Source organism: Lutra lutra, chromosome 7 (genome assembly GCF_902655055.1).
Source record: "Lutra lutra chromosome 7, mLutLut1.2, whole genome shotgun sequence".
NCBI classification, from domain to species: Eukaryota; Metazoa; Chordata; class Mammalia; order Carnivora; family Mustelidae; genus Lutra; species Lutra lutra.
In genome coordinates this window covers 40,486,948-40,501,943 of record NC_062284.1, presented here as the reverse complement: position 1 = coordinate 40,501,943, position 14,996 = coordinate 40,486,948, and the positions used below count along the sequence as shown (strand labels likewise).

The 14,996-nt window shown below is 45.4% G+C and overlaps 1 protein-coding gene across 2 annotated transcripts in view; it reads right to left on the bottom strand.

Annotated features, from left to right (window-relative positions):
• The window catches only part of FAM81A (family with sequence similarity 81 member A), a 76,883-nt gene extending 62,125 nt beyond the window's left edge, over positions 1-14,758 (bottom strand). The window contains exon 1 of one of the 2 annotated variants that reach the window (XM_047738444.1): positions 14,609-14,758. The gene's annotated coding sequence lies outside the window, so the exon portion shown is untranslated. The remainder of the gene's footprint in view (positions 1-14,608) is intronic. The other variant, XM_047738445.1, reaches the window with a different exon arrangement.
• Between the last annotated feature and the right edge of the window lie 238 nt (positions 14,759-14,996).

Here is a 14,996-nt window from a genome sequence, read left to right as displayed (position 1 = left end):
GGGCTGGTTCCTTTCCTTTCCCTGGCAAATGCACATCTGATAGAAAACACATCTCTTTTTAAAAATAACACCTTAGGGGCGCCTGGGTGGCTCAGTGGATTGAAGCCCCTGCCTTCGGCTCAGGTCATAATCCCAGAGTCCTGGGATTGAGGCCCTTATCAGGCTCTCTGCTCAGCAGGGAGCCTGCTTCCCCCTCTCTCTCTGCCTTTCTGCCTACTTGTGATCTCTGTCTTTCAAATAAATAAAAAAAATCTTTAAAAAAAATTAAATTAAATTAAAATAACATCTTATATAAATGGTCCAGCAAATAGTACCCATTTGTTTAAGGAGGTATCATATGGTTTCCTGGGTGGTACTAGTGGGAAAATGACGGGCATCTGCTTTAACCCTTCATTTGGCCGAGGCTCTTCCTCTGGTGAGGGTACAGCTATTCCTCTGGTGAGGGTACAGCCTTGCTGTCACTCGTGTTTTTCAATCAGGCACACATGTGCAAAGAACAATTTGCAACACACATCTTTGTATGAGGAAATTTGAAACATTTTAAGAAACACCTTTTCTTAAACTGAAAAATGCTTTCTGTGATTAAAATTTAAGCTCTACATAAAGGCATAAAGAACAAAGTGAAAATTACCCCTCAGAAATTGATGTTAATGTATTGATTTACTTTTTTTTTTTTTTAAAGATCTCTCCCCAGGATACATTTTCTTTTTTGAAAAAAATAAAGTCATACTCTATAGCATGTGTGCCCTGCATTCCCTAATTGGCACTGTATCATGAACATCTTTCCATATATAAAGACACATCATGATTTTTAATGCCGGCATAATATTACAGTAAACAGATATACCAAATTGTTAGGCAGCTCCTTACTGATGAACATTTATACTGAAATGTTATTTTAAGTCATGATTTAGTTCAAATTTTTGGTCTCTAATTTTCCTTTCCTTTCCTTTCTTTTATGAGATAATGCAGGTAGTATAAAAGTTTGAGGGGCAGAGTGCAAGCTACTTCCAAAATTGAGGTTAAAGTGAGACTCTAGGGGCATCTGGGTGGCTCATTCGGTTAAGCATTTACCTTCAGCTCAGGTCACGATCCCAGGACTGAGCCCCATGTCAGGCTCCCTGCTTAGCTGGGAGCCTGCTTCTCCCTCTCCCTCTGCCTGCTGCTCTCCCTGCTTGTGCTTTCTCTCTCTCTCTGTCAAATAAATAAATAAATAAAGTGTGAATCTGACAATGAAATCTAAAGAATCAAGAAGGGATGAAATCATCAGATCTATAAGAACAATCCAAGATACTGCTAACACTCACAAGTAAAACAGAGCAAGCGGTCATCACATTTGGGATTCCTGGTTCAAGGTCAGTCTTTGGCTCTATACTATGGGCTCCATGAAGAGCTGAATTGTCCACAGCTTTATTCCAAGCACCTGGCACACTGATGATCAATGAATACTTACTGGATCAATGAATCTCAAGGACAGATGACAGAAATGAAGACATTTCCTAATGTTGACTTTAATCAACTGAATTATATTCTGACTAAGAATGAATGTACAACCAGAAAGAGGGATAGTATATACAGCATATCCAGTAAAAGCAGAGTTTAAAGAGGAAAAATTTATCAGTGTTTCCAGAAACCTGAGAATCTGGGGCTGCAGGAAGAGTTCTGTGATGGAGAGGGATGTATTAAGTTCTCATGGTCCAAGGCCATTACCCACCAAGGTATACCTGCTCACTCCTCTTGCCCTGAGCCCAAATTCACCAAGCGCATCATTTAGCCTCCCGTGTGGATGTGTGTAAAAGTAGAACATGCGAGAAGCAGCACAAGCCCCAGTCTGCCAGCTACTTTTCTCACTGTGATGGCAACCAGACTTGTGTGAGTCTGTCTCCCGAAATCTGTCTCTGACTGCCGCAACAGTGCTAAACATCGAAACCTGAAACGTGAAACTTGACACTGAAACATGAGGATCCCAATACGCGGTACCTGCTGTGGGGGACAGACTAGTTAGTATACAAGGTAGCCCCCATGATCTCGGCCTCCTGGAGTCCGTATCTGTGTGATCCCCTCCCCTTGAGTGTGGTGGTACGTATGTCTTGCTCCTAACCCACAGAATACAGCAGAGACCAGTCAAGTGGCAGTCACCTGTCCTCAGTCAGCAGCTGTAGTCACCCGGGGTTCTGGTACCAAATCACACAGGGTGTAGTTCTGCTCACTGTGAAGAGATTATTTATTTTATAATCTAATGTTTAAGTCTTTTACTAAATTTCTAAATGGTTGTTTTACTTTTAAAAAATCTCAATAAATACATTAAAGAAAGAATAAAAAATTTAACAAGTTTTTTCCTAACATTGGCTCCGTGCTGGCCAATGGAAACAAATCATAAAATAAATCTAATTTGCCACAAGAGATCAAATTGCAAGGGATGCTGTTTCACCCCATCAGAATGGCAAAAATCAAGTGTGGCAAGATCGGGTATTGACGGGAATATATATGGAACACTAGGAACACCAGATGGGAATGTGAATCAGTACCACTCCTCTGGAAGGCAATCTTCAGTATCTAGTAAAGCTGAAGATGCACAAACTCTGTGACCCAATGATTCCACTGCTAAGAAATAAAACAAACAAACAAAAAACAAAAAAATCCACAAAAAAACCCTCTCAAACATGTTCACAAGGAGACATTTACAATACTCAAGGCAGCATTATTTCTAAGAGCAAAAAAGTAGGTGGTGGCTGGGGGGGTGTGGATTGAACACCCATCATCAGGCAAAAGGATGAATAAAGCATGACACATTCATGCAATGAAGAACCACCCATTGTGGAAATAAATGGATTAGCATTACAAGTCTCAGTGTGAATGAATCTCACAAATACATTAAGTCAAAAAGCAAGCTGAAGAAGGATATGGACACCTAATGACCTTTTCATAAAGATTTAAAATATGTCAAGTAACATGCCAAATCTATAATATTGAAAGACGAGCATGGAAGACACCAGATCAGAGTCATATTTGTCTCTGAGTGAGAGACGGAGGGATCAGACATATGGATACAGAGACTTCCAACTAAATGTATGATGTTTTACTTCTTAAACTTAATTTTTCAGGGGTGCCTGGGTGGCTCAGTGGGTTAAAGCCTCTGCCTTCAGCTCGGGTCATGTTCTCGGAGTCCTGGGATCGAGCCCCGCATCGGGCTCTCTGCTCAGCAGGGAGCCTGCTTCCCCCCTCTCTCTGCCTGCCTCTCTGTCTACTTGTGATCTCTGTCTGTCAAATGAATAAATAAAATCTTTAAAAAAAAAAACACTTAATTTTTCATTGTATCATTAAAAAAAAATTACTTCTTCCCACCCCTACTTAAAAATAAACAAACAGGAGTGCCTGGGTGGCTCAGTCGGTTAAGCATCTGCCTTCAGCTCAGGTCAGGATCCCAGGGTCCTGGGATCAAGTCCCACATTAGGCTCCTTGCTCAGTGGGGAGCCTGCTTCTTCCTCTGCCTGCTGCTCCCCCCTGCTTGTGCTCTCTCGCTCTCGCTCTCTCTCGCTCACTCTTGGACAAATAAAATCTTTAAAACAAACAAATAATCATGTAAAGACTATGAAGTGGAAGGAAGTCAAAGTGTTAGTCTCTCCAGCACACACACTCAGAACTCAATCTTGCCCTAGACTTTCTGAGGACTGTGAAATTAGAACAGTAACTAATCTTCATCAGATCCCTGGCCCTAAGGCATTTCATCCATACTTAACATGTGATCTTATCTAAATGTTAATATTTCTATAAATGGCTATTGGTTAAATGTCCAACAATAAAAAAGCAGTTAATTAAAGCACGGCACACCCACTCAAGAGAATATCAAAAACCATTTAAAATAATGGTTACAAAGACTATGAAGTAACATAAAAAATATTTATATGCCAGCTATAATGCTAAGTTTTTTTTAAAGAATGAGATTTGAAAAAGAATTTATAGCACTATATAAAACCATAATCAGAGCCTGGAAACCAGAGCTTTGCTCCTTGGCACCACAATATAGATGGTACAAACATTTTAACTTGAGTTTAAAAGACAGGCCAATTTTTTAAGGTCTACCTCTGCCATACTCCCCTCTCTTTCTATTCTTCCTCCCCAAGGTGAGGAGCTCACTTGACCCTGGGCCTATGGAGGTGGATGGAACCGTCAAGGACAAGGAAACCACTACCCCTCTGTGAGCACTGGCCATGCTTTTTTTTTTTTTAGATTTTATTTATTTATATGTCAGAGAGAGAGGCAACACAAGCAGGGGAGTGGAAGAAGGTGAGGGAGAAGGAGGCTTCCCACTGAGCAGAAAGCCCAATGTGGGGCTTGATCCCAGGACCCCAGGATCATGACCCCAACCGAAGGCAGACCCTTAACGACTGAGCCACCCAAGCACCCCAGCACAGGCCACCCTTATCTGCCTTCCTCCCATCTCTGAACTGACCCACCACAGGGCTCTGCCTCCATGAATAGACACTTCCTTGACTTGCAGCTACCTTTAATGCCATTCCCCCAACCCACCCTGTGCCAAACTGTTGGCACTGCTTTGTGATGTGAATAGCTGGTATCTAGGTAAATCATTTGTTTTCAGTACAAGCAGCAGGAAGAAGGCCATGCAACTGAGGCCAGGGATGACTAATTCCAAAGCCAAAGTATTAGATTGATAAAAATGACCGAAAAGATACCACTGATAACAGCAGGAGCCTTCCATAAATCAATCACAGGGCTCAGACTGAGGGAATGCCACCAAATTATGTGCAAAGAAAATGAAACAGCACAAACAAGTCTTATAAGACACTCTGTCTTCTTCTTAATAGACAACTCCCTCTCCCTAAACCTGGACAGCATTTGGGTGAATAGACGAGCCATCCTTGCAAGAAATGTACTGGGCTAGCACATCTGAGCATGGAAATGGCATTATGGTTATGAGGTGGACCTGGGAGAAATCTGGGTAAGTCACCAAAGGAGGGAATGTTATAAGGCCTTACACAGCATCTAAGACACTGGGCATCCTCATATCAAAACATCCTTCTCTGGACACCTTAGGTCAATGGTGAATTAATCTTACCTGACACACCCGGACATTTCTTTCCAATTCTACATTACCCCGGCAACCCATAAGTCCCTCAACTGTCCTGAGGGGAGTAGGGCAGGGGTTCCAGTACTAAAAGTACTATTATAATAATATTTTCTTAAAACAACGTAAAGACATAAATCAAAATATAAATAGTGGCATTGGGTACATTTTTATTCCACTTTTCCTTATTTTGAAAATACTTTAATAAGTATGTTGTTTTCACAATGACAAAAATCTAAATACAAACTTCTTGAGGAAAAGAAAGCGCCAATGAGCAAAAACAAAACAAAACAAAACAAAAAAAACAGAAACTGCCCACAGTTATCAAAATCAAGAGACAAGCCTGATTCTGGGTTTAAAGGTTATGCTATGGTTCAGGTAAAATAAGTTTTCTGGGCTTTTTTTTTTTTTCCTGTGGTTAGAAACAGGTAACATAAGATTTATCATCTTTAAAAAAATGTAAGTGTGCACTACAGTAGTATTAACTTTCTATCTCTAGAAATCTAGTTCTAGAAATCTTTATATCTAGAGTTCTAGAAGATATAAAGATCTATATCTAGAGCTATAAAGATCTCTAGAACTTTTTCATCTTCCCAAACTAAAACTCTATACTCATCAAACAACAGCTCCTAGTTTCCTGTGAATGATTCCCCAAGCCCCATTCCCCGGTGGGCACATCACGAGGCTTGAGCCCAGGACGCTCGCTGAAGCTTTCATCAGAGCCCTGGATTGCCTTTACCTTGGGATTCAGGTGTTGCACACAGGTCCAATGGCTGCCGTTGGTGGGAGCCCCCAGCATGGCATCCCAAAAGTCTCAGGTTCCATCGACAGCGCGAGTCCCTCCATAGGGTCCCAAGGCAACTATCTCTAATGCCTTTTGTGAAAACGACCTTAATTCCACTTTGCAAAACTTGTTCTCTTTCCCCTCTGCTGAGGGGGAAAGGGGCTGTATTTCTGACCCATTAAAAACAAACAGGGGCTCCTGGGCGGCTCAGTGGGTTAAAGCCTCTGCCTTTGGCTCAGGTCATGATCTCAGGGTCCTAGGATTGAGTCCCGTATCGGGCTCTCTGCTCAGCAGGAAGCCTGCTTCCCTTCCTTTCTCTGCCTGCTTCTCTGCCTACTTGTGATCTCTGTCTGTCAAATAAATAAATAAATCTTTAAACAAACAAACAAACAAACAAACAAAAATACCTTCCAAATGCTCAAAACATTGATTGTGGCTGCCAGCAAGTGCAGGGCTCACTACATAACTGAGGCAATCCAGGAAGTCTGTAACATATATGTGGCCTCTGGTCCAGATGGGAATGGATTGGAATCATCCAAACCCCTAGAACCCGAGGAATGGCCACCGGTATGGCTTTAACCTATTCTCCCACCTTAGAACGATGTTAACGTTTTTAGGTGAACCTTGCAAAAACAGATTGGCTTTTGTTCCCATCTACTAATAACAGCCATTTTTGAAATGCTATTTAAATCTTCTATTGTTATTTGAACTTTTCATGGATTATGTCTCTCCAGCTGAGCTACTTTGGGGCCGTACGGACACGCTACCATCAGCACCTGTAACCCCCGTGAAACCCAGCACAGCACCTCTTCACAGACACTCAGAAATATTTGTTCATTGGCTTGTTCTTCTAATTTGGTAAGGCCCATTGTTTTAATTACTGAGCTGCTCTGCCCCAATGACAGAGCGATGGCTGACTCAAGATCCCCTCCAGCTGTAAGCCTGGCAGACTCCTTTAGGCTGCCCTGCAGTGCGCACGGGCACCCACACCAAAAAGAAGTGTCTTAATATTACTTTCAGGGTGTTTTATTATGCTCAACAGCTATATTTGGCAACTTTCTTTCTAGCATTAGAGAAAACACATTACTGAATGTTAAAAAGGGAATCTGACAAAGGCAACAGCTAGAACAGAAAAAAATATATATATTACTAAAGGCTGGTGTAAACTTTCTACCTACTAAATTACCTACACCCCCAGATGCACCAAGGACCGCTGGAAGGCAGGCATGACTGTGTCTGCAGACAGAATTCTAGTTGTGATTTTGGGTTCTATCTCACATGCGTCTCTGAAAAGCTAAGGATGTGGTCATGGGAGAAAGATCCAGCCTCCAGCTTCTGCCCTTTCTCTCACACACAGCAGGAGGGGGCTGGACTTCTCTGCTGAACACAAGAGTCTATGAGAGACTCTTTTATTTGGAGTAACAACTTGACTTCAGTGCATTAATTTTATAACTATTTTGGAGAGAGCAGGGGAGGACTCCTGTGCTCTTCCAGAGATAATTAAAAATGTGGAAAAAAGAAATCTGAAATCAACAAAAAAAAAAACAAGCTGAAGTCACCAGGGGTTTCTGAATAACATCTTCCCGGTTAAACAATTTTAAGAATTCCATAATGTGAAAGCAACCCCCACACATTCTCTCCCACATAAACACGCTTTGTATGTAAGCCCCACTCGGCTAAGCAGCAGAATCTCTTGCCTTCGCTTCTGTAGCTACTTTTGCCAGAGAAGATGTCATCTGCACAAAAGCATTCTCTTAAGAATGAGAAGAAAGCTGACCACCGGCCAGCAAGCACAGGCATGCCTTGAGCTGAAATACTGTCATTCCAACAATCTCAACAGCTCACCGCCTGACGATCTGATGACTGACTTCAAATGCCAATTTTGCTTTAGCAGAGACTGAAAAATTCAGGCCTTTTGATGTCTGTCAACCAGCACATTCCCAGGAACTTTCCTGGTGGGCCAGAAAGGTAACCGAATAAACCATTTTATAATTTCTGCTATGTTTTTAAAATACCAAGAGCCACTGAGTCATGGTAGGGGGTGGGGAGGGGATCAACAGAAGACCACTGAAGAGTAAAAACAAAACCAAAAACACTCTTTTATCTTTTTTCACCTGCTTTTATATTTAAAATGCATGGAACCTAAAACCACACCCAACAAATCAAAAAGTAAAATAATGCAGACAGAGAAAGGGATGAAAGCAGAAGAGTTATTAAGAGAAAGGAACGGGTAGAAGGAGAAACAAGGGAGAAAGGGGGAAGGAGTGAAGGCGGAAAGGCAGTGCTGTGGGCCAGCCGTGGAGGGAGAGGCAGCCAGACAATGAAGAGGAGAGAAACAGGTGGTCCGAGGGCTCCCAGGGAGGATGGGAGCCTGAGAAACTGCTTCTCACACATGCAGCTGCTCATTTGGGGTGTGAAGGAATAGATGGGCCATTTTTAATATGCTATGTTAGGTTTCTCTACTCTCTTTTTTCAATCAAATGTGCCATTTCTTTGTCTTGACACAATCACACCAGGTTCAGGTGTGTTAGGGGAAAATCACTTACTCCACTTACAACACGTTAGTACCTTTTCAAATTACCTGTCGGTTTGCTAAAAGGCCCTATTTTGAACCCCCAGTCTACCTGACTCCCAGAGTAAGGCATGGGGCTCCCACCCACCATCACGTACCAGATGCTAGCAGACAACTCTAAGATCACTCTGCGCAGTTCGCGAAATGATTTCATCAAGGAAATGAGTCCAGTCAGCAAATACTCATTGAGCCTCGACAGTGCTGAACGAGACAAGGCTCCCACTCCAGAGCTTCAAGCCAACAGGGAAATAAAACAGGCCAGCAGGCAAGAGTAGAGAGGCTGGTACCTGCTGCGTGAGTGGCACAAACCAGGCCTCACCTTTGGGCCGAAGGCAGGACCAGTGCAAACTGTGCCATGGAGAAAAGCATTTGAGTTAGGCATTCAAAGGGATGAGTTAAGGAAACACAGGGCAGCAGGAGAAAGTGTGGAGGGAGGGCAAAGTAGAGGAAGCGCTGCCTTGTGAAAATTCCCAGCACAGGGGCTCCTGGTGGAGGGCTGCTGGGATCGTGGGCAGATGTGTCGACTCCTGAAACAGGAGGGAGGTGGTAGGAACAGAAAGGAAGCGAGCAACTGAGGGAGACCTTGCAGGGAGCACCTCAACGCTCAGTGGTCACCTGCATGTGGGAGGGTGGTGAAGAAAAGTGAGAATGAGCCAGGTGATCAAGAGCGGGTCACAGAGGACGGCGACAGGCATGGAAGTCATTAGCGAAGGCAGGGAGAGGGGCATACTGTTGCCCTGTGGAATGCCTCCCGAAATCCACCATGAGAAGCACCAGGCAAACCCCATTAAAGGATACTGTACAAAATATCAGCCTGTCCCCTTCCAAAGCTTCAAGTCCGAGGACAACGAGTCCAAGGACAACTGAGGAACCATCCAGATGAAAGGAGATTAAAGAGGCAGGACAACAAACACAGCTAAAGATTTAGAGATTTGTTCCTCCTCTTTTACTATGAAGGACATTATTAGGGCTATTATGACATGCGAGTAAGGTCTATAGATTAGACAACAGTATGGAATCAATGACAATGTCTCAATTTTGGACACTCGTTATGCAAGGAATGTCCTTGTTTTATGTTTTTTTTAAATTTTATTTTAAAGATTTTATTTATTTATTTGACAGAGAGAGATCACAAGTGTGCAGGGAGGCAGGCAGAGAGAGGGGGAAGCAGGCTTCCTGCTGAGCAGAGAGCCCGGTGAGGGGCTTGATCCCAGGACCCTGAGATCATGACCTGAGCTGAAGGCAAAGGCTTAACCCACTGAGCCACCCAGGTGCCCTGAAATGTCCTGTTTTTTAGGAAATAACACTGAAGTACTGGGGGAGGTAGGTAAAGGGGCTACAGCTTAACTCTGAAAAGGCTCTGAAAAACTACAACAACATACGTTATGTGTGCATGCATGAGTGTGTGTGTGTGTGTGTGTGTGTGTGTGTGTGTGTGTCTATGTGTGTGGAGAGAGAGCACGAAAGAGAAGGATAGAGCAAGTGGGGCAAATAGTTAATATTTGTAGAATTTGGGTTAAAGATGCAAATTATTTAAGTTATTCTTGCAACTCTTCCGTAAATCTGAATTATTTCATAATAAAAAGTTAAAAAGGGGAAAGTGATTTAAGGAAACCATGACAAGGAGCTGTTTAGAGACCCAACAGTCCGGCTTCTGGGTATCAGATTCTGAATGGGATTTGGGAGAGGGTAGGCTCGAAATGCAGATCTGAAGGCCTCTGGAGGCGCAGGGAAAGCCTGGTGAAAGTAGGCTCTCAGGTCAGAGTGCCGGGATTCCTTTCTCAGGTCTGCCCCTTCACAACCAGTCACTGACTTAGGTTATTTTCATTTCTCTCTCCTCCAAGTTCTTCACCTGCATAACAGGAATGATGGGAATATGTGCCTCACAGAGGTGGAAGGGAATGAAAGGACAGGGTACAGGTCAGTCGCGACGCCCAGTAATGCCCAGGACAACCACCCAATGACAACTAACGTCAGCCCCAAGGTGAGTTGACAGCTGGGACAGGGAGAAGGCAGGAGGTCAGCAGAGGAAGAGAAGAACGCCAAGGACAGGAACCCACAGAATCCCACGTCCGGAAGTCTGGGGGAAACAGGAGATAAAGAGGATTGAGCTGCTCGTGGATAACCAGTGACATGGAGACAAGGGAAGAGAGAGATCCGGGCAGCAGGCGGCAGCGCAGATCAAGGAGGGAAAGACAGAGAAAAGGCCTCAGCTCTGTCACCAGGACACCACTGTGGGAGCTCCACAAGAAAGCAGTTTCAGCACAAAGGTGAGGGTGGGGCCAGACAAGTGAGTGGGCAGTCAGAGGAGGGAAACCCAGAAGACAGTAGAACACGGCAGCAGGGTGCACAGGCAGACACAGGAGCCATCGCCCCAGTGCTCTTGAAATGAATTTAAAATTAACAAAAACCTGGGCCACCTGGGTGGCTCAGTTGGTTAAGGTTAAGGTGTCTGCCTTCGGCTCAGGTCACAACCTGGGGTCCTGGGATTCAGCCCCACAACTGGCTACCTGCTCAGTGGGGAGTCTGCTTATCCCTCTCCCTCTGCCTCTGCCCCTACTCATGTGTGCTCTCTCTCTCTCTCTCGTAAATAAATAAAAATCTTAATAAAAATTAACAAAAACTGGAAATTGTGTTCCTCGGTCACATTAGCCACATTTCACATGCTCAGTAGTCACACTGTGGCCAGTGACAATCACACTGGACAGCTCAGGTACAAGATATTTCCAACATCACAGAAAGTTCTAGTGGACAGAGTTGGGACTCTAGCAGTTTCTTTTATTATGAGAAAGATGACTTGCATATACGGTGGGGTGAGAGTTGGGCAGAGTAAGGAGGGACCAAAGAAGCTGAAGAGAGGGAATAACAGACAAAGCAAGCTCTCTCATGAGGCAAGAAGGAAGGGGGGAAGTCCAGAGAATGGAGAGTGTGCAGTGTATATGGGTTAATTATGGGGAGGGGACTTGTAGACATTTTTTTGCCTCACAGAAAGAGGAAATAAAGAAGGACAAAGATAGGTAAAGAAAAATGTTTGGGGGGGAGCCTGGGTGGCTCAGTCAGTTAGATGTCTGCCTTAGACTCAGGTCATGATCCTGGAGTCCTGGGATGGAGCCCCTCAGTGGGCTCCCTGCTCAGCAGGGAGTCTGCTTCTCCCTCTGTCCCCCACCTTGCTCGTGCTCTCTCTCTCTCCAATAATAAATAAAATCTTAAAAAAAGAAAGAAAGAAAGAAAAATGTATGGGGTGGTAAGGTAGGTACAATGACAGCTTATACTGAGGCAGAGGGCAGTAAACCAGGATGTGGACATCCTTCCTCTCTTCAGTGAAAAAAGGCTGTCTGCTGAAAGGAAACTGACTGGAAGTGTAAGGTATGGGAAAATCTGGCACAACCTCTAAAGGAATGCAATCGTGAGTTAATAAAAGATGGATTTTTTTTTTATAGAAAAGCAAGACCTAGGTGAAATTAGAGCCAGCATAAATTTGCAGTGGAACCAGTCCACAGGTCTTTGTGACTTTCTCCTGGATAACTTGGCGGGCTGGGAGAAGAAAAAGTAGATAATGAGGGTGATTTTGGATTGAGGACTGGAATATGAGAAGCTCAATATGTTAAGAATAAAGATTCCAGGATTCCAGACAGAACAGAAATGGCTGGCAACATCTAGACTCCAAGCAGAGAAATGGAGCCATAAGGGGATTGGAACAGCAAGCAATTAAGGGACCAGAGTCCTCAAGAATGGTTAAAATCCTGTGCCGTAAGTAGAAAGAATCAGCTGAGCAGACTAAAGTCCAGATCTCGAAGGTAGAAAAAATTCCCCAAACTAAACAAATCCAAAATGTGAGTGGTTGAAGTAAAGTGGACATTAAGGCCATAGGAGTTGAAGACCCTGAGGAACTTCAAGGTCAATAAGTTAATAGAGCTTCAACATAAACCCCAATGTCATGGGCAAGAGACAAGGTAGAGAAGAGAACCAAGCTAGTTGCTCGTGTTTTATCTGTTACTTTTTTGTAGCATTAAGGGAAGTTCTTGCCAAACCAGGGTCTACATCAGAATCACCCACAGAACTCGGTTTTCTCTCCCCATCTTCCTTCCTCCTCCTTCTTCCTTTTGGGTTTGTTTTTAAAATAAGGATTTGTAGGTCTTGCCCATCTTGATGATTCTCATTTGGTGTGTTTGAGAGAGTCTAAAGTGCCACATTTTTTTCATAATACTCTGGGTCATTCTAAGGAACCACCAGGTTTGGCAAGCACTGATCCAGAACATAAGAAGAAGGGTATAGGGCACGAGCAGACAGCATAACCTTGTGAATGGAAGACTTTGTTAGTGAACGGGTTAATGGTTTGGAGGTAGCACTGAGAAGCAGGAAATCCAATCCCTGCTCCGGTGAGACCGAGACGGGAGAGGGCTATTCTGAGAGAAATTGTTCACTCAGGCTCTGGTGCTGGGGAGGGACGGAAGATAGGCTCAGCTGCAGAAAAATGAAAATTCAGGAGTATCGCTGTAGGATGTGAGAAACAAGAGACTGAAAGGCAGGTCTGGAGACACAAAGGCCAGTGGCCTACAGAGAGAGAAAGTGGACTAGTTTGTCCACGAGGTTTCCAAGTGTAATGAAGTGTGATTCACTAAAGATTTGTAGGGCTTAGTGGCTGAATTCCTGCAGCAAGGATTTTTCTGTCTGAATGCTATCAGATTTTTAACACGTAAACCATTAGAGATTATTAAACCATCAGGTAAACAAGCTTACAGAAGCTTATTCATTAACACTGAAAATGTCTTCCCAGCCCACATTTTTATACAGATGAAATCAGATTGGAATGAACATTAAGGATTTAGAGCAGAAAGCCAGAAGAGGCAACCCCAAGGACCTATGAGAGGACAGGGCACTTTCTCCCTCCCCTCTTCTTGTTAGAGGGAAGTTTATACTGAGAATATACAAAGGGGCCTGAGTGTCTTTTTAGCACCAGCCAGTGCTAAAAATAGAAAAGGTGTCACAGCCTACTGGGTCTCAGAGGTACCTTCCTCACAATGCACACACTCCATGACAAGGCCCCCACCGGAACACAGTGGGCAAACCCTAGGGATTGTTCTCAGTAAAGAATCTATTTACTTTCACAAACCCAACTATTTAAAGAGCAAGCTGCAAATGTTTGCCCCTGCTTCCCAGAGAGCTGCACTCCTGTGGACTCAAATCATTCTAGCGTTCTTTCTGGTTACTCCTATGAAATAATTCCTATCACTGACATACACAGACTTTAAGATGAGAGCGTGAGCCCAGCCAGGCACGCGCACACACGCGCGCGCACTCACACACACACACACACACACACACACACACACACACACACACGACCTCGTGCATACTGAAGAAATGACTCACTTAATTTGCTGCTGCCTGCCACTGTTGGGTTTTGATTTTACCTATTCAAATACAAAGTTTCCTATGAGATTAACTACAGGAAAGAACAACTCCGGAGGATTAACCCTGATTTTGTTCCTGACTTTTACAGCACCCAAGAGGTTTCAACCTGGGCACCTTGAGAAGGCACTCTGTGGGCCACCCACGGTTTTCTGTCCATTATCTTCCATAAAACGGTAACATTTCTTGCCACTTTGAGAGCCAATTAATGGAAACCCCTTGTCTAACAAACATGACTGAGTCCTGTATATCCTGTTCCTGCAGAACCCTACTTTGGGGCCCTTTCTCAGCTTACAGTGCAAGAGAACAACAGCACTGTGGAACCGCAAAGAGCCCAAGCCTCTCCCTTCAATGAGAAAGGGGCGGGGGGAGGCAGAGAGGTTAACCTGTCCAAGGTCACTCAGCTCTGAGTAGTGGGACGGCTGACTTACCACCACCCCGTGGCAATATGTGCAGCACCCCAGCTCCCCCAGACAGTCCCTCCCGGCTTCTGTTGGTTTGCTAGCACGCAACTCCCCCCGGCCCCCGCAAAAATGCAATGCCAGTTGCGTGCCGTGCCCAACTTCATCCCCTCGCGTCAGCATGCAGTTAACCCTCTCGCCGGCAGCACGTCACATGGGCCACGCGCAGCTCTCTCTCTGCCCCCTAAGCCTATCTCCCCGGCGGCTGCCCCAAGGTCACCGGCCGTCCCGGGGAGCTCCCGCCGCCGGGGAGCGGAGCACGTCCGACCGGGGGCCCGGGGCGCGGCACTCACCGGCGCGGGGGGCGGGCGCGCCGCGGCTGCCCATGTCCTCGCCGGCGCGGCTGGGTGCGGCGGCCGCTGGCGCGGGCTGTGCGGGGCGCCCGGCTGCGGGCCCGCGCCGCGGGGAGCGCCGTCCAATCAGCGCGCGCCTGCCGCCTGGCCCGGCGCGCGGCCCGGCCGGGTTCGCGGCTCCCGGGGGGCGCGAGCCGCCGCGCGCCGCCCGAGCCGCTTCCGGGCGCGTTGCCTGGACGCGGTTGCCGTGGCAGCCCGAGCTGGAGGCTTTCCCCGCGCACCCGCGCCCAGCCTGGCGGCGCCGCCCCTCCTCCCTCCGCGTTCCCACACCCAAAATAGCCTCTCCTCGTCGCTGCTGTTTCCCACAGAGCTCTTATCCAAGCGGCTC